The 24,017-nt window shown below is 38.6% G+C and overlaps 1 protein-coding gene and 1 pseudogene across 1 annotated transcript in view; both read left to right on the top strand.

Annotated features, from left to right (window-relative positions):
- Positions 1-24,017, top strand: part of ADAMTSL1 (ADAMTS like 1) — an 898,927-nt gene that overhangs the window by 372,114 nt on the left and 502,796 nt on the right. The window lies entirely within an intron of this gene.
- On the top strand, positions 19,145-19,674 carry LOC100950980 (annotated as a pseudogene).

Here is a 24,017-nt window from a genome sequence, read left to right as displayed (position 1 = left end):
AAAAAAAAAAGAAAGAAAGAAAGACAAAATAGATGAATGAAACAATTGAAATCAGAAGTAAACTCATACTCACATTTACTTTTTATAAAATTGCCAAAGCAATACAATGGGGAAAGGGAAAGCCCTTTTAATAGGTATGCTAAAAAAAAAAACTAAAAAAAACCTGAATGAACATATGGAAAAAAGATAACTTTAATCACTACTTCAGACTATACACAAAATTAATTCAAAATTGTTAATGTACCTAAATTAAAAGCTAAAATTACCAAACTTTTAGTGAATGAAGAGGAGAAAATCATTACGGTCATTATGGACTAGTGTAGGCAAAGATTTCTGATAGGGGATACAAACAGTATTAAGTGTTAAAGGAAAGAAACTATATTTCATTAAATTTTTACATGTATTTTTATCAAAAGACACCATTAAGAAAGTGCACCAGAATGTTTATTGAAGCTCAATTTACAGTTGACAAGTTGTGGAGGCAACCCAAGCGTCCATCTACCCATGAATGGATTAACAAACTGTGGTATATGTGTACCATGGAGAACTCTTCAGCCATAAGATGGAGACTTTACATCTTTGTGTTTACCTGGATAGATTTGAAGCACATTCTTCTTAGTGAAGTATCTCAAGAATGGAAAAGAAAGTATCCAATATACTCAATGCTAATGTGAAACCAGTATATAAATAACTATGTGCCTACATTAATGAAAAAACACAAGTCTATGTGAGGAAATTAATTTTAGTCTAGCAAGGGGGAGGGGAAAGGCAAGGGGGAGGAGGGAGGTAGATTGGCAGGATCTCCCCTAATGTGCGCAAAGTGAAGGTTTTTAGCACGCCCCTTGAACGAACAGTTCAACTACAACTTGAACTTGACCTTAGAAATGAAAACAATGTAACCTGAACATTTGTACCTTCATATTAATCTGAAATACAAAATAAATAAAATTTAATAAAAAAGAAAACGTAAAAGCATGCCACATACTAGGAGGAAATATTTGCAACATGCAAGACTTATATCTAGAATATATAGAGTGCTTCAAGACATCAGTAATAAAGAGGAAATTTGAAGAGGAGCTATATGAAGGGCCAATAAACATGTATGTGAACAAAGTTATCAGCATCATGATTCATCAGGGAAATGCAAATGACAAATACAATGAAATAACACATTCAGGAGAATGGCTATAAAGAAAGACATAAAACCAACTGTTGGCAAGAATGCAGAGCAACCAGAACTCTCATCTTTTGATGATGGCTTTGTGAATCAGTGGGACTATTTTGGAAAATGTTTGACTATCACAAAATCAAACATACACCTACTTTAGGACCCCATGACTCTACTTTTATTTGTCTGAAAAAAATGAAAACATCCACAAAAATACATGCATAGGAGAGTTCATGCCAGTTTTATTTAAGCTACCTTAATGTTGGAATCAACCCAAACTTCCAATGTGACTTAGCAATTAAAAAATTATCATTGCGTATATATTCATATGGATGAATCTGAAACATAATAGTGAATGAAAAGAGACACAAAACAGTATCTGTACTGTTGGCCTAGTGCCTTTTTATTTAACAAAATGCTACAGACTGGATAATTTATTTATTTCTCACGATTTTGGAGGCTAGGAAGTCCAAGATCAAGGTGCTGACGTTCAGTGTGGTGGGGTCCTGCCTTCTGTTTCTTCACGTCTAATAAAGGAGAATGGCGAACTTGACCAAACTAGCTCTATGCTGCCCAAAGCCTCTTGTAAAGGGGTTTTAATCCCATCAAAGAGAGAGCAGCCCTCATACCTGAGTCACTTCTCAAAGGATCTGCCTTTTAACACTATCATACGGACAATCCCTGAATTTTGGAGAAAATTAATTTTTGGTGAGACTTTTGGAGAGGACACACACATTCAAACCATAGGTTCTTTATGTATTGGAATAGGCATACTAATAAATGTTGGCTATTGCTAAGTTACAATTCATGTCGAAATGAAATCAGAATGGTGGTTACTCTGAGGGGAGGGCTTTACTGGAAAGAGGCACCTAGGAATTTTCTAGGGTGTTGGAAATATTCTGCATTGATTATAATAGTGGTTGTACAGATGTACTCTTTCATCAAAATTCATACTTATATACTTAAGACATATGTGTTTTCCTACATACATATAATTTTTTATCTCAAGAAAAAGCAGGGGCTAGGGAGAGGGAACAATTTGAGACTGGTAGTTCATAAAAAAGACATGGTCATAGTATGTTAGTGTGCTTTGGAATTTACTGATTGTGAAAAAATCCATTTTATTATACAGCTGACATTTAATATACATCAAGCATCTTATATATTAATCAAAAATTGATTTAGGAACATTAGAGTGTTAGCACGTTCCTGCTGAGTAATGGATTTTCACACATTGGCCTTGCATGGTTCCACTCATCTCTTCCACCTTGGTAAGTGAATGCAGGCTACTGGGGCTGTTTTGCAAATCAGTGCTTCACTTTCCATATACTTAACCTCTTTACAGTATTTGATTTTTTCTCAGAATTCATTTTTCCTAATGTGGAGCTTTTTTATAAGAATGTCTCTAATATAGGGCTACTTGACATTAAGTAAAATATGACCTGCTGCTTGCAATTGGATTTAAATGCACAGTCAATCTTGAACAAAAAGACCCCAGTTGAATTTGTTTTCTCAAAAGCTCTGTTTTGGCTAATACAAAGGAACCAGAAGAGCCCACAAAATGATAGGTATGTAAGATCTTTTTAACAAACGAAGAATGGTTATTTGGTTTGGAGTAGAGAGAAAACTTAGCAAAAGCTGATAAAATGTTCAAACTATTTATATTCTGCTTTTATTGATTTGAGGTTAGGTCATTTTTAGTTACATACAGCTTCTTTTTAAAGAGCAGTGACACTCCTGTTTCTGTAATAACGGACTGGGCAAACCTTTGCTCTTCTGGAATTGCATTTTACAAAATCGACTGAAACATAAATGGAGTTAGCCTTGTGGGTGTTTGGCGTGATGCCATAGGACGGCTGTATTTTTTCTTGACCTGAATGACGTAGTCCAGAAGGATGGACTGAAGACGCTCATGAATGATTCCATAGTAGATTCCGATGGCCAAACTTTCTCTTTTTATTTTGGAAATTTAGAAACTGGCCTTCCCATGCAAAGCAGGGGAATTTGGACTCTTTCCTTGACAGAATTGAAAGTCAATCAGCCCATGTAAGCATTTTGCTTTTCTTATTTGTGGAAGGTAACAATATGTCAGAAATATTCTTCCCATTCCATAGATGGAGATACTAAGGAGAAAACTGGAAAACGTAAGGTTTTCAAAGCCACGGATTGAAACAGACAACATTACACAGTTTCCCAGTTCTTGCTTCATCAGTTAATGTGTTTTGTTTTGTTAAGCAAATGGATTGTAGTCAGTTGACCTGAGTGCCTTTGGGCCAGTATAAGAATGATTAGGAAAGGTCCTGATTGAAAGATTAAAGTGGTACTACTCTAAGTTCACATAACTCAAAGCAACCTAACCAGGAAAATAAATGTTAGGAAGAAATATGACTTGCTTACCAATCTAAACAAGTTAGCTCCTTATTCAGTATTTAGCAAGGATATTTAGCATGGCTTTAGTTTGTAGGAGTTCAAAAATATTTTTCTGTTTTAAAATAACTTATAATCTAGATATAAGGACAAGATATACCCACTAGAAAACTTGAATTAAGTAATAGCACAAGACTCAAATTATATAAGGGCACAGCTCTCAAAGAGGTGTTATAAGTCAATAAAGGGCCAAAAGATGATCAGTGATTATGCAGAATTTGAGAAGGAAGCCAAGTATTGGAGAAGGATTGAGTCTTGTTTGTACAAAGTGCATATGTGAGTGTCAGTTCAGCTGCTGAAACAATTACTAGTGTTCACTGCTGTGCAGAGCGCATGAATGTCCTCAGAAAAATACAATGAGGTGTGGCTCTTATTGTGAGTATGTTTAATACCTAGAGTGACGACACATCTTAACCTCATGTGTTATACTCAGTTATTTTCCTATTTGTTTTTCTTTCTCTATTCTGTGCTCCTGAGGACATGAATTGTGACTTAGCAATAGCCAACATTTATTAGTATGTATTAGTCTATACTGGGTATCATTTTAAGTTTCAAGTATTTTCTATGTTTTACCTTATTTAGCCCTCCTAAAACCCAATAACAGGTATTTCTCCATGTTTAGAGATAAGGAAATTGAGGCACAGAGAATTTAAGCAACATACTCAGAAAGGATAGTTAGCATGAAGTAGGCCTGGATGGTGAAAACCCACCATCTGCCATGAAAGCTCCTGCCTTCATCCCTGCACTGTACCACATCTCATCTTAGTATCATTTGTGGCTAAAATAGTAAGTGGCACAGTGTCATCACCTAGATGACACATGGATGATGAATAGTATTTATAATTATAAGTTTTCTGGAAAAGTATCTGAGGATTAATGTAAGCACTTGTGGAGCAACTGCAGAAGAGCCACTGACCCTGGAGAATACAGAATACAGAGACGCCCTGCAGAAATAGCAGTAAGTCCCAAACTGTGGCAGTCATAGCGTCTTCAGTTTTTCCTTTGTGCCCTCCTGTAGCTACAGCTTACATTTTAGCCCAGATGATTGTCTAGTCAAAGCTTTTTCAAAAACCAGAAAATTCCTTTGCTATAGACTGAAAATTTGTACTTACCCCCAAAAATAAAATTCATGTGTTGAAACCTAATCTCCAATGATAGTGTTTAGAGATGGGCCTTTGGGAGGTGATTAGGTCATAAGGGTGGAGCCCTTATGCTGTGATTTGGGCCTTCTAAAAGAAGCTCCAGAGAACTCCTCTGTGCCTCCTGCCACACAGGACACGGTGAGAAGAGGGCCATGTATGAGACAGGGAGATAGGGAGTGGGCCCTCACTGGATACTACATCTGCTGGCTCCATGATCTTCAGCTTCCCAGCCTCCAGAACTGCGAGAAATAAATCCCAGTTGTTCATAATCTACCCACATTATGGTATTTTGTTATAATAGCCCAAACAGAGACATCCTCAGACTTACTAAGTTCATGAAGAGAAATGGAAGAACATTTATTGGGTGTAGAGGAAGGACCAGTTCCCAGAGACAGCGTGACCCAAGGATTCCCCTAAAGTGTATCTGCTACAAGAATGTTGAAATTATACCTTAAAATATTATGAAGTAGCTGTCACTGAACAACTTGTTGTTTTTCTTTCTTATGGGGAGCTAAATGGAAGTGGTACTTAAAACCCCTCATTCAAATGGCCTGTCCTTATCAGCAGCACTAATGGAGTCCTATACCTCAAGGAATGTAGTCACGTACCCTAAGGGCTCTGGCCAAACCACATCTCTGTGCCATTCCTCGGAATACTTGTTGCTCATCCATCAATGTCTTCATTCCCTTTTTTATGTACAAATTCATTCCTTCAGCAACCTCACTGTTCTTTGTTCTTTGCTTTCTATTTGCCATGGCTGCCAGTGGGTCATGAGTGCACAGTGGTAAGCACATCATCGTAGGCCCTGACCTCTTGGAGTTTACAGCCTAGTGGTGTCAATATATAGCCAAGTGTCTTAGTGAATATACATATATGTCACATGTAATTCTTCAGCATTTAATTACTGAGTCTCATTCCTCATTTGCAGAATGGGTTTAAAAACCTGGACTTTTTTATATCATGAAAGGAGACTGTTGATGAATACCCCTTTTCATAAATGTAAAGATAGGACCCAGTAATAGGATGTCTTTATTTGGTCAGTTAACAAAACTAATTAATGCTGATAGCTGGGGCAGTGAGCCATTTTGTGAATTTGGGGAGGCAATCTGGTGTGGTCAAGGAGCCTGAATTTTCAGAAGTTGACTTTGTGAATTCTGACAACCCCATGTGCTAGCTGTGCCTCCTTCCGCAAGTTATGTACCCTCCTGAGCTTAACTTCCTCATCTCTGAGAAGGGACTGATCGTGTTGTCAAGAAGACAGAAAGGATGTAATGCTAAGGCATTTGGACTTAGTTTACAATCCGTGAAGAACCATTAAAAATTCTTTGTTTAGATCTGTATTTTAAAATAATGACTCGATATAAGTGTCATATAACCCCATTGTGTTAGCTCATGATTTTAAGATTCCACAGATCAAATTGTACCTCCCTCCTGGATATATATGGGGTAGAGACTTAGTATAATCCAGTCTGAATGAACAATGGGAATTAGCCCTGAACTGTGCCTTGGTGTTATAATGTACTACACATGGTGCTAGAAAATAAGCCCCCAAGGACCCATAAATAAAATGAATGAATTATTGAGGGCCCTATACTAATTTTATCTCTGGTGTAGAAGTTGAACTATCCATAAAAGCAGTTCTAAAAAGAAAAATAAAGCCCAATTTTCTATTCCGCTGCCATCTTTCCTTTCCATCGTGATTTCTATTTTAAGCTGTTAACTTTCCTAAATCAGATGCTAGAGTTTTAGATGCTGAACGTCAGTAGCTCTGGCATAGCTTGGAGTCTTCCTCAATCTAGGAATGGAAAAAAAATGAAAATAGAATTACCAAAAGGGCAGATGCAGTATCTTATATCACTTTTATTATATTATATTTTAGCAGCTGAGACAGGAGGGGAGAATATTATAGAATCAGCTTGCTGCAGTCTCGCCTATAATTATATTTTTCCTTGATAAGGCATTGGCAAGCAGCCCACCAAAATATTGATGCGAAACTTGATCTCCCAGGGCTGTGGAATTTCTCCAGCCCTGGGATTGAGACTGAGAGGTTTTGGAAGCGTTTGGCAGCTGTAGTAAATTCAGGAGCTGGAGGCAAGGAACAATTCTTCTAGCACAAGCTGAAAGTCAATATATTATATAACTACAAAGGAACACTCCTCACTGTACTTTACATTCTTAATTGGATCTTGTCCAGTCCGTGTATTTCACATGGATGTAATATGTACTTTATGTGCTATTTGCAAAATGGTGGGGGTCCTCTAGAGTTTTCATGGTTTGACATTTAGGGATGAGTATATTATTCTGAACTTCTCCAAAACAAGCGACAGTGAAAAATTATCTGCGGGGTACATATTATTACATATTTTGAGTTTTGCTCTCTCTTACTATCTTTTTCATAAGCACTAGTCCAATTTTTTTTCAAAAAAAATGTGAAATTTTTTGAAAATGGCACTGATACAATATGGACAGGTAGCATCCGTAGAGAGTGCACTGAGGACTACATAATTATATGTAAAGTTATTTTAAATTAGAGCCTGTACAGTTATTTCTCTAGGCGAAAGTGTCCCATGGGACTCCTGGGGTTCAGTTTGACTCTATCAGGAGGCAGCTGGCAAAGTGAAAAGAACATACGCTTAGGAACTAGACACATCTGATTTTAAAATCCTGATTGACAGCATGGAGAGCTGCATGAGTTTAGTGAACTTCTGAGTCTCTTTCATCATCTGGAAGCATATGGGAAATAAAATGAGATTATGTACATGAAGCAACCAACCATAGTTGTCCTGGGAGAATCTTAATAATACATTCTTTTCCCCTATTTTTCTTTTTCTTTTCTACCTCAGAATGCAGTTATTTTTGTAAGGGGCTAAAATGCCAGGAAATTTACATCACAAATTATCTGGCAAGTAAAGGATCTGGTTACTAATGTTTTAAAAATGGCTTCAGGTGTGATTTTTTTTTTAATGTTGCCATCTATTTATAGCAAGCTACTCTTATGAACATGACTTGCGATAGCTTTCCAAGTAAGACCAATGCAAGAAGCTTGATTAAATTATAGTAGAGAGAAAAGATAGAGAAACAGGGACCAAATGGTCTAACCTAGTTGCTATAATTGAGTATAGTATTTGGTCAGGGAAATGCCATTACATGTAAAATCCAAAATATAATGATTCATCTGAGGAGACAGATTTTTCCCTGGTATTCAATTCTGGGGAAAAAAGGTCTCATTTGGGTAATTTTATTGAGACTATTTGAGACATTATTGATTAAAACATGTTAGGAGATATTATTTTTATGTTTTATTTATAATTATTATATTTATATAATATTTTTTAGGGGATATGCAATGTTTTGATATAGGGATATGGTGTGACTTGATCAAATCAGAGTAATTGGGGTATCCATCACCTCAGTAATTTATCATTTCTTTGGTTAGGGACATTCAAATTCCACTCTTTCAGTTATTTTAAAGAGTTGATTATTGTCACTCTGTTGTGTTGTCAAATATTGTTAATTTAGGTAATTATATTTTTGCACCAATTAACCATCCTTATTTTATCCCACCCCATCCCAGACCCTTCCCTGCCTCTGGGAACCTTCAGTCTACTTTCTGTCTCCGTGAAACCAATTATTTTTACTATTTATCTCCCACATATGAATGAGAACATGTGAAATTGTTCTTTTCTATATTCTTCATTCACTCCCTGAGAATATAGGTAGAGCAGCTGAGCCTGACCAAGACAGCAGGCTGTATGTACATAGGCTCTGTCCAGACCCTGATGAGATGCCCCATCTCTGAGAATCTGCTAGCTTCATAACCAACCCAGAGAGACCCTGTGGTAGAGTGGAGATGTCATATAGGCTTTGAAGTGAAAACAACCTAGATTCAAACCCAGATCTGCTTTCTTCTATACTAAAAGTCTTGAGCAAATTTGCTTGTATCTTAAATCATAGTAAAAAGGGATCAATGATACCCACTTCTCAGAGTCTCAGTGAACTTTTAATGAAATAAAATATGTATATGCAAAGTGCCAGGTGTGGTGACTCACGTCTATAATCCCAGTACTTTGAGAAGCTGAGATAGCAGGATTGCTTAAGCCCAGGAGTTTGAGGTGGCAGGGAGCTGTGATTGCACCACTGTACTCCAGCCCAGGCAACACAGCGAGAGTCCATCTTTTACAAAAAAAGATGTGTGTGTGTGTGTGTGTGTGTGTGTGTGTGTGTGTGTGAAAAAGGAGGGGAATATGTCTGTATGGTCTGCTTCTGTCTCCAGACTGCCATTACATTCATTGTCTAAGCAAAGTATTATAGGAATTTGTACAGTGAACCCCTGGCTAAGGCTCCACACAGCCTTCTGTTGGAAATCCCTCAAGACTCTTCAGATCTACCTACTCCTTAACAAATGTTTGTGGACATACATGTGTATGCATACACAAACATGTAGGCGATTAGTTCTTGGATATTAATTGATGAATCATAAAATATTACACCAAAAATTATACCTATTCTGCCTTGTTTAAAGTTCTGCTTTTTCCACTTAATTCCGAAATTATATTCTACACTGTTGGCTAACTTGTAAATTTAAAGTTCCTAGTCCTAATAGTAGCATTATCTACTCAACATTTTGTTTGTTTTTTCAACATTAAGCATACTTACAAATCATTTTCTAAATAAAACAATTCATCTGTCTGACTTCTGTATCTCCTCTAAATTCACATGGTAGACAGAATAATCTTCCCATAAATAGAGTCTGTTATCAATTTAGGTCACAAGACTGGGACTTGGAAAAAACACATATCAAGTAGAATAAAGACTTCTCTCTCCTTTTATGTAAAGCTACTACTTCTAGTATGAGAAAAATAAATCTCAAATAATTAAATGAATCTGACAATCAGAGGAGAGATTTTTGCCTGGTGTCCAATTCTGGGGACAAATTTTCATTTATATGATTTCCTAAGTGCTTTCTTCTCTAGTTCTTTATTTGGAATATTTTCTGTTGTCTTATTAACCAAGACAGATCCTCATACATGTAACTATCTAAATCTCTTAAAGAATTACTTGTATATAGGCCAGCTGCAATGGCTCATCCACTTTGGGAGGGAAAGGTAGGAGGACCAGCTGAGGTCAGGAATCCAACACCAGTCTAGAAAAAAGCCAGATCTCATCTCTACAAAAACTTTAAAAAATTAGCCAGGCATGGTAGCATGTCTCTGTAGTACCAGCTATTCAGAAGGCTGAGGCAGAAGGATCGCGTAAGCCTAGGAGTCAGAGGTTGCAGTGAGCTATGATCATGCTACCACACTCTATCTCAGAGTGTCAGTGAACATTTAATGAAGTAAAATATGTATATGCAAATTCTCAGAAAAAAAGAATTATTTGCATATAATATGTAACAAAATTCCTTGATAATTTAAATCCCTTAAGAATCTAAAGATTATAGAATACATTATATATATTATATTATTTATCAGACATTATAAAAATATATCAGCATATTGATGACACTTTATGTCAGAGTGCAATGACAATGAAAATCAAAGGAGTGATAACAGACCTTTGATAAAGTATATCCTTCTTATCCCCAGGGCTCCAGTTCTTATAGGAAAGGAGAAACATGGTTCCATATTTGTTTTTTCATCCTGAACATATCCCTAGTGTTGTTAGGTTAAGATGGGCTCCTACAGCATACTGAAAGTATTCTAAGCAGTTATTCAACTTATTTTGCGTTGGTTCTATATTTATGAACAGACAATCTAATGACCACCAATTCATTCCGAACTGGAAAAGCAGTGTCTCACAACTTCAGTATGGAAGTTAGTAGTAGTCGTCAGTGTTGTGTAGATTATTGTGACCCAACTTTCTGAGTACAAATGATCCCATAATACTTAACAGATTCTGGACCCCTCCTAGGCACCTCATATATTGTCAGGTCCAATTCAAAACAGTGTTATTATTCATTATCCCCATTCGATATCCTTGTAGCTTTCCCATTTTACAACCCAAAATCTTCAGAAATGAAAATCTGTACTACTATGCCATATCTATATAAGATAATATTAAAAATGTTAGTGCTGTTAGATTTTGAAAGTATTTTGAGACTTGGCCATATTTTAAGTGGGTTTTTAGTACCTTTAGACTTTCAGAGAGCAACAGGATAGTTGAACATTGAAAGTCTGTCTAACTGAATTTGGAAGGTTCTAAACATTTTTCCACAAAGAGATAAGAAAGTTCTGGCCTCCTGATTTTAGCATCTGTAGGAAGAGGTTTATTCTACAGTTCCATGGGAGAGACTAACCTAGAATTATGGGGAAAAATAAATTTCTCTAAGGTGTAAGTCTCATATGAAGATGAGTAAACCAAGTTTAGATTTGATGACATTGCATATAGCATAAACTGAAATTTCACAAGTTACCTAAGTCTTATACCAAAATGTATGCCATAGAGTCTAAGCAAATTCTGGTGAAATGCCTGAAGAGGGCTCGGCGCCTATGGCTCAAGTGGCTAAGGTGCCAGCCACATACACCTAAGGTGGCGGGTTTGAATCCAGCCCAGGCCCACCAAACAACAATCATGGCGGCAACCAAAAAATAGCCAGGAGTTGTGGCAGGTGCCTGTGGTCCCAGCTACTTGGGAGGCAGAGGCAGGAGACTTACTTGAGCCCAGGAGTTGGAGGCTGCTGTGAGCTGTGATGCCACAGCACTCTACCCAGAGGGACAGCTTGAGGCTCTGTCTCAAAAAAAAAAAAAAAAGAAAGAAAGAAATGCCTGAAGAGTTTGTGTTCTAAGTAGCTGAATCTAAGATATAGCTTACAGTTGCCTTTGGAGAAATACCAGTTTGTCTGTAAGAAATGCTGTAAGAAAATTTAAACAGCTTTTGAGGATTATACATGATGCTTAAACATTTTACTTTGAAGTAGAAGTCATACTACAACTTTTTTTTTTTAACCACAGGCACCAATTTTTAGACCTAAAGAACTGTCCATCATATACACAGAAATAGATCTAAGCTAAAGGAGAAAATAAGTGGTGTAGATATGTGAAGTCACTCAAGAAAGATACATCTATTTCAGTTTGTTGAAAGAGAAAGGGTAATAAAATTGCTCTAGGTTTATGAGAGAAAAACAGCATCATGTTCAAGATAACAATCTGTAGGGCTAAAGACGTAAAAGTAGAACCATCTGATTTATGTCAAATTCCATAGACAATACATAGTCTTTTACATCATAGAATTTTTAATTTTTAATGTAGCTCAAGATTTATTTTTATGGATAGGTGAAGTGATTTGATAGTACATGCAGGTTAACACAAATGTTGAACTAGATTTCACATTTCTGTCTTTGCCTATTCATAAATAGATATCAGATTATGTTTGTGGTAATGTCTATCTCTTTGGGACCATGTGGGAGCAGAAGAAGCTCTAATTATTAATCATAATTGTAACATAACTGCTCACATAAACTCCACTTTGTTCCAGATGCTATTCCAAACCTTTGTTTCTATTCACTTATCTTCTGAATTAATATAGTAGGTTATTATCTCATCATTTCTCTCCTATTAGCACCCTCATTTTACAGATGAGAAAACTGGGCACAGTTATTATGTATTAATGCAGCTTTTAGTATACTGATAATCACTGGTGCTACAGTTCATAGAGAATGTAATTTCCCTCTGGGTGATCCCCCCTGTGACTGTATCTGCAAAGAGAAGGATCTGAAAACATAATGATGATGAGTGGTATAACTGCTAAGTATATAATTGAACTTTGGAAATTGGCCAGACTTCTTCCCAGCCAAATGGACTGGAATCCTGGACTCACCAGCTGGCTGGGTGCTACTGTTTCCCCCAAAATAAGACCTACCCCCAAAATATGCCCTAGCAGGATTTCTATGCATTTGTTAAATATAAGCCCTACCCCGATAATAAGACCTAGTGATGGGCATGGCTATGCAGCATATCTGCAGAGCCATGCCTTGCATTTCTGCACGGAGCAGTAAGGGAGACTGGAATACCTTTTATCAGTCATAGTTCCTTTCTCCAAGCCGTTGGCACTTGTGCAGGTATGTGTGGTAACCATGGTCACAGGCATCCTATTGCACATGTGCGAACAGCTAGGGGTAAGGAGTTCACACATCACTAACCCCAGCCCCACTAAGGCCAGCTCACTCTGTCAGGTTCCAGGAGAAGATGACTTAACTGTATTTGAATAAACGTAGATTGTTGCATTATACTTAATAAAAATAAGACATCTCCTGAAAATAAGCCCTAGTGCGTCTTCTTGAGAAAAAAAATAAATATAAGACAGCATCTTATTTTCAGGGAAACACAGTAGCAGCTCTGATAAGTGTGGGATGGGCAAGCCTGGCTTGGTTTGGGGAGGAGAGCAAAGATGGAGAGGCACGGGAAGAAAGGCTCCTCAAGATTCTGAGGACCCATGGAGAAACCATCCAACTTTGTGGACAGATCACTTTCCATGGTCCACTACTTCAGCTGGGCCTTCATCCCTCCCTCATGGTTGTGCTGTTTCCCACAGTCGGCTTGCTACCCTGGGTGTCCATAGTGAATACTTTGTTATTTTTCTGATGTCTTCAAACCACTGACACCACCACTTCCACCTCACTCTCAGCACAGAGAAAATGGTTATCAGGCTGGAATTCCCTGAGTCTCCCACCACCAACCATGGATGTCCTGCATGAGAGCCCACCTCTGGCTCTTTTGCCATCTCAGCGGGATTCCTTCCTGTGGGTGCCTGGTTCTCTGCTTCCACTCTGGATTCCACTCAGGAGCCTTCCTGGCTCCTCAGATCCCTCATGTTCTTTTGGTCCCCCTGTCTACCTGCATTCTCTACTCTCTGCTGCTCCTTCCCACTAGCGTTTAAGTATCTTTGCAGTTCTCCCACTGTTTTAAACAACCACCCTACCCCTCGCCTCATACCTTCTCGTCTGCACCATCTCTCTCCCCTCCATATTTAAACATCTTCCAAGAGTTGTCTTTGTCTACTATTCCCACTCCCCAACCTCCTATCAGTATCGATATTTTGGAAACTGGATTTTCCCCTCTTAGCAAAGTCAGTATTGCCCTCCCTGTTGATAAACCCAGTGGGCACTTCAGAGCTGGTATTATTCATTTTGTCTTCACACTGTTGATCAGATCTTAAAATCTACCAGTGACCTTGGAAGAAGGCTTGCAAATGAGAAGTTTGGGGCATCCTCAACCCACTGCAAATTCCTTGGCTTTGTTCTTTCTGGTTGCTTCTTTTGTGTCTTGTTGTCTTGTTGGGAGGTACCTTTTTCTTTGCCCATCTCTGAAATACCAATTTCTCAGATTCTGTTCTGGGCTATCTGCTCTTTTCACTATGTGTACTTTCCCTGGATCAATATTATCAAGGCTTTAACTATGACTTATATACTTAGTATTCATCAATCTACATCTTTAATCCAGATACTTGTCCTCATTTACAAATCCAAATGTATATTCATCTGTCTTATAGTTCTGTGTGTAATACTAGCTCAATACATCCTAAGTGGAATTCATATGCTGTTACATTTTCAAACTCTCTTCTGTGTTTCTGCAATACAAGTAATCACCAAGCTCTATTACGTCTACTTACCTGTCTCTCAAATCTGTTTACTTTTTCTCATCCCCACTGCCACTGCTGACAGACTAGAGCCCTACCACCTCTCAGATGAGTGATGACTGCTGTCTCCCAAGTACTCTGCTGTGCTCAGTGTTGGTTCCAACACCACAGTCAGGATGACGTGTCTGTAACACAGAGCAGTGCTTCAGGCCCAGCCTATAGTCATAATGAAACATTTCCCATCCCTGAAAGCTGTATGCTGTTTCTTTTGTCTGGGTTTTTGTTTATGCTATTCTCTTTGCCCATTCAACACGCTTTCCTATAAACTTTATCTTCCTATCTCTCATTCACCCGTCAGATGACTCTCTTTTGGGGAATAATTTCTGGCCTATCAAATCTAGAATAAGGGCCCATCTAGAGCCTTTTTGGTCTCTTGTGTGATAGCACTTACTATACTGTATTATAACTGTGCCACTGTGCTTAGGTGAATCATTTATAAGTATTTAATAACCACTTAACATAATAACATTTTATTTTCTCTCATTATTTTAGAAACTGAGTCAATAAAACATTCCTCTCTTACCACCCAAAATAATCTATAATTAATTCATTATAGTTTCATATAATTTCACGCTTTAGTTCAATAGACCTTAATTGATGAAAGTTTCCCCACTGCTTATGTAGATACAGAATTAGATATACCAAAGACAGAGAAGTAGAGAGAACTGAGCAAAGTATGCATGAAAGCAAAGTAGTATGTTGAAAGAAAAAAACATCTATAGGCTCTAAAGGTTTGATTTTTGGTTAGGTAGAGGGTATGCTTGGCTGGTATCTGTTTTTGTTTGGTTAATATTTATTTGGCATAAGATACCATAAAATACTGTGTTCTTTCAGAACTGAACACTTTGTGTGGAAGACATATTCTATGACCAAATAATGAATTAAGTAAAGTTTCACACTACCATACCTCCCCCCTTGCTATGAAACTCTTCTTCTTTCAGTACCTATACATGGGGCTAATCTCCAGTGCAAAGAATAGAAAGGAAATTATGAGCAATTAAAAATTGGGAAAATTAGGAATTTTTTTCTTGATCTTCCCTTGAACAATTTTTATAAATGTTTAGACGGTACGTAGATCCTTTCACCTAATGCTTATCTCCTGCCTTTTATATTAGCAAGTTTCAGACACTATTTACAAGTATCAACTCAAGTGGTAAATAACCATTTGGGCTATGGAAATGGCAAAAGGGATCCAGGGGAAGGGTCATTAGCTTTCATAGCTCACCTCCTTTTGGCTGCGTCTCTCAAACTTCAGTATTTATATTAGAACGTACCATGGCTTTTTACTCATTAAATGATCTGTGTGTACTGTAAGCGTTTAACCTTTACTTTTTGACCTTTTATAAATATGATCATGATTTAGTGAGACACTTTGTGAGATGAGTGTGGATGAGTGTGGGATGAGTGTGGGATGAGAAGGTGGCAGTCATCACTAGCCTTGCCCAGCCTTCTTTGTCCCCAACTGGTTGTGCCCATTGGGAGAACCTGAGACCTTTGAAAATATGGGTGCCAATTGTTTTTTCTTTTGTTTTATGTTAAAATGTTTTAAATCTCTGTCTTCAGTTTAAAAGACATTAGACTGAAGGAAGATTTCATCCCGAACTTCTGATCTCTCAATGTCTCTCTTCCAACAAACCCTTGCATATTAATGCTTCCTGTGATATACGTGGCTGCTGTCACTCACATGACAAGATATGCTTTCAGTTTGATGGAAGTGAACGTAATTCTCCCTAAACTGCACACCAGTTTTCATTCTGTTTCAAAACAGTTTTCTCTTTAATATGTACATCAGCTGGGTAGTTGGTTTTGTAGGTCTGAAGAATTTTAGTTCTTCTTTAGGAAAGCTGCTCTCATCTACGTTCTTTTAAGAAAGTCTCTCCTTCTTCCACTTTTTGAACATGATCCTAAGCTTTTACATCTTTGCTTCCCTTCTCCTTCTTTCTCTCTCCCTCCTTCGCATATTAATATCTAAAAATGAGGTTTCCTGCTCCTTGATCTGAACCCCGGCTATGATCAATGAAATGTGTATCCATTACAAACACTCGTCCAGCAGGAGCCAGTTTGGCTTGAAGTCAAGCTTCCTTGGTAAACCAAGAGAATATGTAATCCTGATTGATTACTCCCAGAGAATATATTTGTGTCTTTGATCGTCAGTGCAATTGAACTGAAATAGTCCTTAATTCTAAAGCTTCCTTTGGATTTTTACCTTCTTACGTGTCTCTGCCACAAGTGAACAGTTTGGGTAAAGAATGAGGAGATGAAAACTTATTTCAAAGCTAGCACTGTCTAAGCTCCTTAAGCTTCTTAGACTTCGTCTTAGGGGATGTAATAAACTGTGATGTATTTTGTCTGGCCAGGGATCCAGTGCATTTATGCTTGAAAAAAAATGGCACTTATTGAGTCCTTGACCCTACAGGAGGTACTTTGAGCTCGATCTATTACCAAAATAGCTTTATCTCTTAAAAATGTAATAGGCATGTTGACTTTCTTAGGACACAAAGTTCATGATTCCCTGTATAAACATCTGTCCTGATGTCCAATTGAATCTTTTTTTTTTTTTTTTTTTGCAGTTTTTGACCAGGGCTGGGTTTGAACCTGCCACCTCCAATATATGGGACCGGTGCCCTACTCCTTTGAGCCACAGGCGCCACCCTCCAATTGAATCTTTTGCTAGAATCCAACTTTATTTCTTCATCTTAAGTACAAAGTATTAAATCACCATCTTTTCTCCAGAATGTATCTGTTTTAAAGAAACATTGCATTATAGTCCTAAAGGGTCTCTGTCCAGTCTAGAACCTTTTCCTTGTCATGAGAGTGGAAAATTCCTTAATCACCAAATGTTAGGGTCTGACTCCCCCAATACTAAAGTTCTTTTGTTCAACTAAAATCCCTTTGGCACTAATAATTTTTTTCATTTATGCCCTGCATCTTTCTCATAAAAACTCTTCAGGTTCTCAAAGGCATAATCTAACTCTTCCTGGATTCTGCTTATTTTAATTATTTCTAATAGCATATTCTGGGTCCTGTCTGTTAAATATGGAACCTTTTAAGAGCATGATACATGTGTGAACTTCACGAATAGGCATCTGTTAATGGTAATGATAGAATAAACTTTGGCACCTTATGGAGGGGGCCAATTCTGAGTCCTTGGAATGATAAGGAATTGGGAGTTGTTGAACTCCAGTGTTCCCTTGGACCATTAACATTGACACAGAAGTAGTAAAGCAAAATTCTGGGGAAAATATAAGTTGGAACCCTAAGGCTGAGAAAATGAGCAACAGTGGGGTGGAGGTGGTTCCACCAATAGCAGCACGTGCCAAGTCTGAGAACACTACATACTAGAAAACTTACTTCCTTGATCTGAATTCAAATTCCCAGGGACTTTGGAAGGAAGTTCAACAGGAGAGCTTGGGAGCTCTTTAGTAATCCTGATGGAGCTTTAAAGCAGACTTCTCCAGAAACCCTCTTCTGATGGCCTTGTAGACATCTCTTCACCAAGCTCAAAGGCATGGCCCTGATGCCACTCTCATGGAAATGTTGAGAATAGCCAGGTGACTCAAACCTTCTTCTCCTGTCCCTGGAGATTGTTCTGATCATCCGGAGACAGAGTTATACTTTCCTCATATTCAACTTCACTGTGACTTCTGCAGGATCCAGGTCTCAAATATATTCACAAGACAGAAAATATATTGGCCACTACCTAAATGAGGGGGCATGTAAGTTAAGGAACCAACACACATCTCAGAGGTGAAAGGAGCTGCTTCCTTAGCAGCTATCATGGGATTCCACATCACAGATGCATTAACATCACACAGAATCCTGAGCGGCAGAATTGGCCCCTTCACCTCCATAAACTGAAGTGGCAGGTAATATCCCAAATCAGTGATGAGGAAAGGAATAGAACCCCCATACTGTAGGTCCAACAAGAGACAAATCGGGGACTTTAGGTCACTTTGTGACCATGGGCCTGGCCCTCACTGTTGCTCTTTTGCACTTGCCTGTTTCTAAATCCACCTGCTTCCAGTCACCTCCAGTCTGTACCTTACCTCTGGCCCTTTGGAATACACATCCATTAGCATTCTTGGTTTTTGTTTATTTATTTTAATTTAGCAAACATATGCCTAGTGGTCATTCTGTATCTTACACTGCTCTAAGCACTTCATGTATATGAATGCCTACAATTAAGAGGTAATGGTAGTGTTATCCCCACGTCACAGAAAAATTGTCCTCACTTTCATGTGTTCATGTTGCTGGACACTGCATATATTGAGGCTATTCAGTACCCAGCTTGCAGCGTCACCATTAGCAGCCCCCTGTCAATGCATCTCTCAAAGCAGAGTTGGACAGTGACTGCAGAGTGGGTCACTTACAAGCTGAGTGACTGCAGGCAAGTTATGGTTTTCTCATCTATAAAATGGGAATCACATCTACCTTGGAGGGTCATAGAGGAGGTGAGTCATCACATAAGAACAACCCTAGCACAGTGCTTATAACAGAACATCATTTAGGAAGTGACAGCTACTGTCATTTTCCCTAATTCCCCCAGGAGGGTAGACAAAGTCCTGCTTGATCAGATCATTAAATCACACACAGAGGAAACTTTCAGAGTAAAGGCAGCCATAGATTTGGGCTAGTTGGATTCTTTTCTTATTGGATGAGGAAATTGATGCCCAGAAATCTTAGACTGGAGGTGGGGTGGGGGCAGGTGTAGCCTCTTTGCCTCATTGTCCCCTGGCACCACTCAGACATCACACAGGCCCCTGGCACCTTGAAGATCTGGACTTCGGAGCATGTCCTTGACCACCTATGGGAAACTGTTACAACAGCTGTAATGCAGAAATACCTAAACCCTATGAACCTAAGTGTGGTTGGAGTTGATGTGTTGGACAGACACAGATCACTCCAGAAAGCTGCACAGCCATAGACTTCCCAGCACAGTGGGGACTGCCTCCCATGCAAGAACATTCTGTAGTTGACCCCGTGGAGAAGACTGTGGAACTTAAATCTACTAATATTTCATTTACAAATATGGCTTCAGAGGATGAGAGACATATATAAACCACGTCCTCAGGACCCAGAAAAAACTATGTTGACTCAAGAAGCCATAATCACTATGAAAGGAGTCAGCCTTAGCAGTTACCTTGAAGGACTGACGGCAAGTACCATACCTGCAAATGCTAGTAAAGGCCAAGAAGCAATGGAATGGTAACATCTGAATTAAATGCTGAGATTGACGAACTGGCTGCTTCAGCAAGAGGAAGCATAAAGACTCCGATGGCAGTGGCGGCATTTGTAGAAAAATGATAATAAAAGTTTGTAGGCAACGGTGGGTCCCACAGGTCTCTATAAGCTGGCAATACATTTATTGTTATTTTAAAAATACAACTATATTTTAGGCATAATTTTTTTTTCAGTTTTTGGCCAGGGCTGGGTTTGAACCCACCACATCTGGCATATGGGGCTGGCGCCCTACCTTTTGAGCCGCAGGCACCACCCTAGGCATAATTGTTTTAGTAAGCTTATGTAAGGCTATGTGACTTTCATCAAAACAGAGATGCAGGGCTTCTAAATAAAAGGGATCATCTGGAAAAAAAAGAGAGAGAGAGAGAAATCTTAGACCAGTGTTTGTCAATGTTTTTTATCTCATGGCACACTTGAACCTAGAGTTAAACTTCCATGGCACACTTCAATTATGGTGATCAAAAAAAAAAAGAGTAAAAAAAAAAACAAAAAAAGAAGAATATACTTACTGAGCTTTGAACTTCTTTCAAAAATAAATTCATTAGTGATCTTTAAACATTTTCACAGCATATCTAAGACCTCTCTCTAGGCACACCAGTGTGCTGCAGCACATCTGCTAAAAATCACTAATGGAGACTTTTTAAAAGTCATCAACTAATTAACAAAAGAACAGAGAAAGAGCTGAGGCCACCTGATTCCCATCTGGGTCTTTAACTACCACCACACCCTGTGGCTGCTGATGCACTTGAGAGGCTCGGCCCAATGCTGGCTAAGCCCTGGGCTGGAGACGATTGTCAGAGTGTAGCGGATCCTGGAGCATTCTCCTGCTTCCATTCACTTTCTAGTCGGAGCAGCTCCTCATCTCATTGCCGCATTCAACACCTAGCTCACTCTCTGGGTTCCTACTGTTCAGGGGTAAATACATAGAGCTCATGCTGTAGCCACCTGCTTTTCAGCTACAGTGGTTCTCACCTCCAAGCTGTGAGGAGGGGCATCTTGTTTGGCACAGAAACGTGCCCTTCTCTTCTGCCTTTTCCCCCTGGGGTGGTCCCCTCTTCCAGGGAAATAGTTTACATTCAATAAATCACATTACTTTAGCCTATATCACATTTATTCTCTCCTGATTGAAGATTGAAATTACTGACTTAAAGATTGAAATTTACTTTTTAGGGAGGAAAAAAATATTCCTGGGCAGGGGGCTGACATTGAAGTATTTGATGTCTCTGGTAGCAGGAATTTGGCTGTGGCGATATTGTTACCATATGGATAGATATGTAACTATTGAAAACTGGGTTGAGAATTCCAGGGTGTTTTACTGGGACCACCAAGATGATGAATGACATATTCAATTCTAAGGAACTAAAAAGAAGAAGAACTCCACATTTAAAATTGGAGTATCATGTCAAAATGAAAACCTTATTTTAAATAAAAGGACGTATACACATAGGAACAAAACCTCCTTAGTTCTGGGAAGCATCCACGTGACACTAACATAGTTAGAATGTTTCAGGATTATTGAAGAAAACAATGAATCAGCATAGTTGTCATCATCATTTATTCCTTTCTTTCTCTATAATGAAACACTGCTCTTTTTCTTCCCCTAAATGAAAATCAGTTGGGCCTGTCTTAAAATATTGAACGATTTGGGAGTGCTCAGGCCTTTTTGCTCATGATATTTATCACTGAGGCCACTATTTGGTGAGCTGGACCCATTGTGCTCTGAGTGGCTTTTTGTTTCAAGCACTGCTTTGTTTTAAGTTAGGTGTTGAATGCGGCATCAAAAGTAGTCAGGCAGACATTCAGAGGCAGATGTGGGCACATTCCCAAAAGCTCAGTGCCAAGGGCCTTGTGTTTCTTAACAGAGGTGACTTGGAAGGACTCCAAAAACAAGATGAAAAATACAAAGTTGAATTTAGTTAAAGGGAAGGAGAAAGGAAAGCATTGAAAGCTTGAATCCCGTTAACTTGAAAAGTTGAGTTCTGGCCTTTTAAAAGCTTCCTTCCAAAACAGACCTATATTAGTTTAATCTCTGGCCAATTGTAGATTTAAATTTAGCTTCTCACACTTATTAATCTTTTTAGAAGTGAAAATAACCATTGTTGCTAATAGGGAATTGATTTATTATTTTCTATTTATAATGAACTTTAACTTACTTGGATGGTTAAAACGGAGACCATTGTTATTGATTTTATTAATGGGTCCCTCGCTGAACAGATGGGGAGTCACAGTGGTTTGGAGCCAGCACACAGAATAAGCCAGGCCTAAACACAACTTCCATCACCGCTACTTAGGAATTTATGATTTCGGGCAAGTTGCTTAGTCTCTCTAAACCTCACTGTTGTCATCCATAAAATGGGAATGTTTCATGACATTTGAGTGAGCAAATGAATGTAAACTATACAACTTACTACCTAGTACATTCTGTATGTCATGGACATGTTAAATTGCATATTTTTGAAAAGGTCTGGAAGTAGCACCCAGATCAAACTGTTGATGTCCTTTTTACCTGTGAAGTAGTTGAAAGAGATTTGCTGGGTCATTTGCCCAGTGTAGTTGAAAGAGATTTGCTGGGTCATTTGCCTGGTGTCAGGTGGCCCATAAGTCTTAAAGCCAGGGCCAAGGCAAGAAAACAGATCTTTGCCTTCTTTCCACTGAACCTATTCTATGTAAATATACAGGCTATTTTAAATTTATTAGTTATTTTATGGTAATTATGTATATGAAATATGTATTATAGTGATGTAACTGCTATATAAAATAATAATAACTACCATTTTGGGGCATGTATTGCCAGTTATTCTATTAAATATTTATACGTATCATCTCACTTAATTCTCTTAAGTACTTTGTAAGTACTACTATTTTACCTATATTTTTCACAGCTGAGGAAGTTAAGCACAGAAAATGTAAGTAATTTGCATTTACTAATGGGTGAGATGTAGTTTGAATTCAAGAAATCAATCTCTGGAGTCAGAACTCTACCACCAGACCAACTGCACTCTAATATTTGTCCTAAGAAAATGAACTTAGATGAACGGTTATCACCCATCTCTATAGATGAACTTGAAAATAGGGCGTATTGCAAAGAATAGTAAACTCACAGCCACAGCCTCTCTTGTTCATCATAACTTTATGTCTTCAGTTAAATGACCGTCCAGAATACATAGGTAGCTATATACTCATCATGAAGTCTGTAAGTTCAGGCACTAGAATTCAAAGATTCAGATTCAAAGCCTGTCTCTGTGTCTTTCTAGAAGGCCAAACTTGTGTCCTTGCTGAACCTCAGTTACCTGTTTTGTGATATGAATGGCTAAACCTCAAGATATTACTGGGAGGATTCACTAAGGTATAAATGCAATTGCATAGCATATGTCCCAAAGAGGGTCTCTGCCTTAGTGGAAAATATTTGGTATTCTTTTCTAATTTCCCTGACTCCAGAACCAGCCGTAGAAAATTAAACCCGGTGCCTCATCTCCCCATTTCCACCAGGTTAGAATCTATTCAAGGTGAAATTCAGTGATTGCTGGGTCAGCCTTCGTGTGGTGTAATCCCTGAAGACGGGACTGCAGACCATGATCCTTGGATGAGTAGACTTAAAGGAGAAACTTTCTGTCCCCAAAACTTTTGGAGGCACTTAGCTTTCAGAAGTACACTGGGCTCAGCTTTAGTTTGAGCGAAGGTTTCTCCTTGGCCCAGCAGTGCACTGTGCGTCTTAGTTTGCGATAACCTGGGCCCCAGCAAAAACAGAAGTGGAAAAATAACTCCAAAGAGTCAGACGAGGGGAACACATTTGAAAAGAGGTTTAACTAGGATGACAAATGATCCGCCACCTCACCCACCCTCATCTCCTAGTTTGTTTGGATACATCCCCACCTGGTCCCCAGGTGTGCAAGTACTGCAGAATACTGTTCAGGTCTCTGCTGGGGACCAGACTTGTGCAGTGGGTCGCGCACCTTGGAACAATGGCTTTATTCTTTCAGGCTGTGAAGAGGTCTGAGTTTAGAAGGAACTGCCACTGCTGACGGCAAAAAAGAAAAAAAAAAAAAAAGAAGAAGAAGGAAAAAAAGTCATATGCCTATACCTTGAGGAATTTGGACCCAGTGAAAAACATCTAAAAGTAGCAAGAAGTCCCAGTGGGAAATGTGAAGCCTGTCCCCCTCTCCTGTCCCCCCCGCCCCGTCTGTACCCCACGTTTGAAATGAATGTGAAGGTGGAATAGGCTGCATGCTGAGCATGGAGAGGAGCAAGAAGAAAACCTTTTTCTTCAAACATACAGGAGTTTAAGTCTAGAAATACAAGACAGTTGCCAGAACGGAAAGTTGGGGGTATTCTCGACTCCACAGACGGATTTGTAGAAATAAAACAAGTTCTGGAGAGTTTGTTTTGGCGTTAATTATCTCATGCTG

Source organism: Otolemur garnettii, unplaced genomic scaffold (assembly GCF_000181295.1).
Source record: "Otolemur garnettii isolate 467f Iridium unplaced genomic scaffold, OtoGar3 scaffold00006, whole genome shotgun sequence".
Taxonomy (NCBI): Eukaryota; Metazoa; Chordata; class Mammalia; order Primates; family Galagidae; genus Otolemur; species Otolemur garnettii.
The sequence above is the reverse complement of the archived record's forward strand: the minus strand, read 5'-3'. Positions and strand labels throughout refer to the sequence as shown.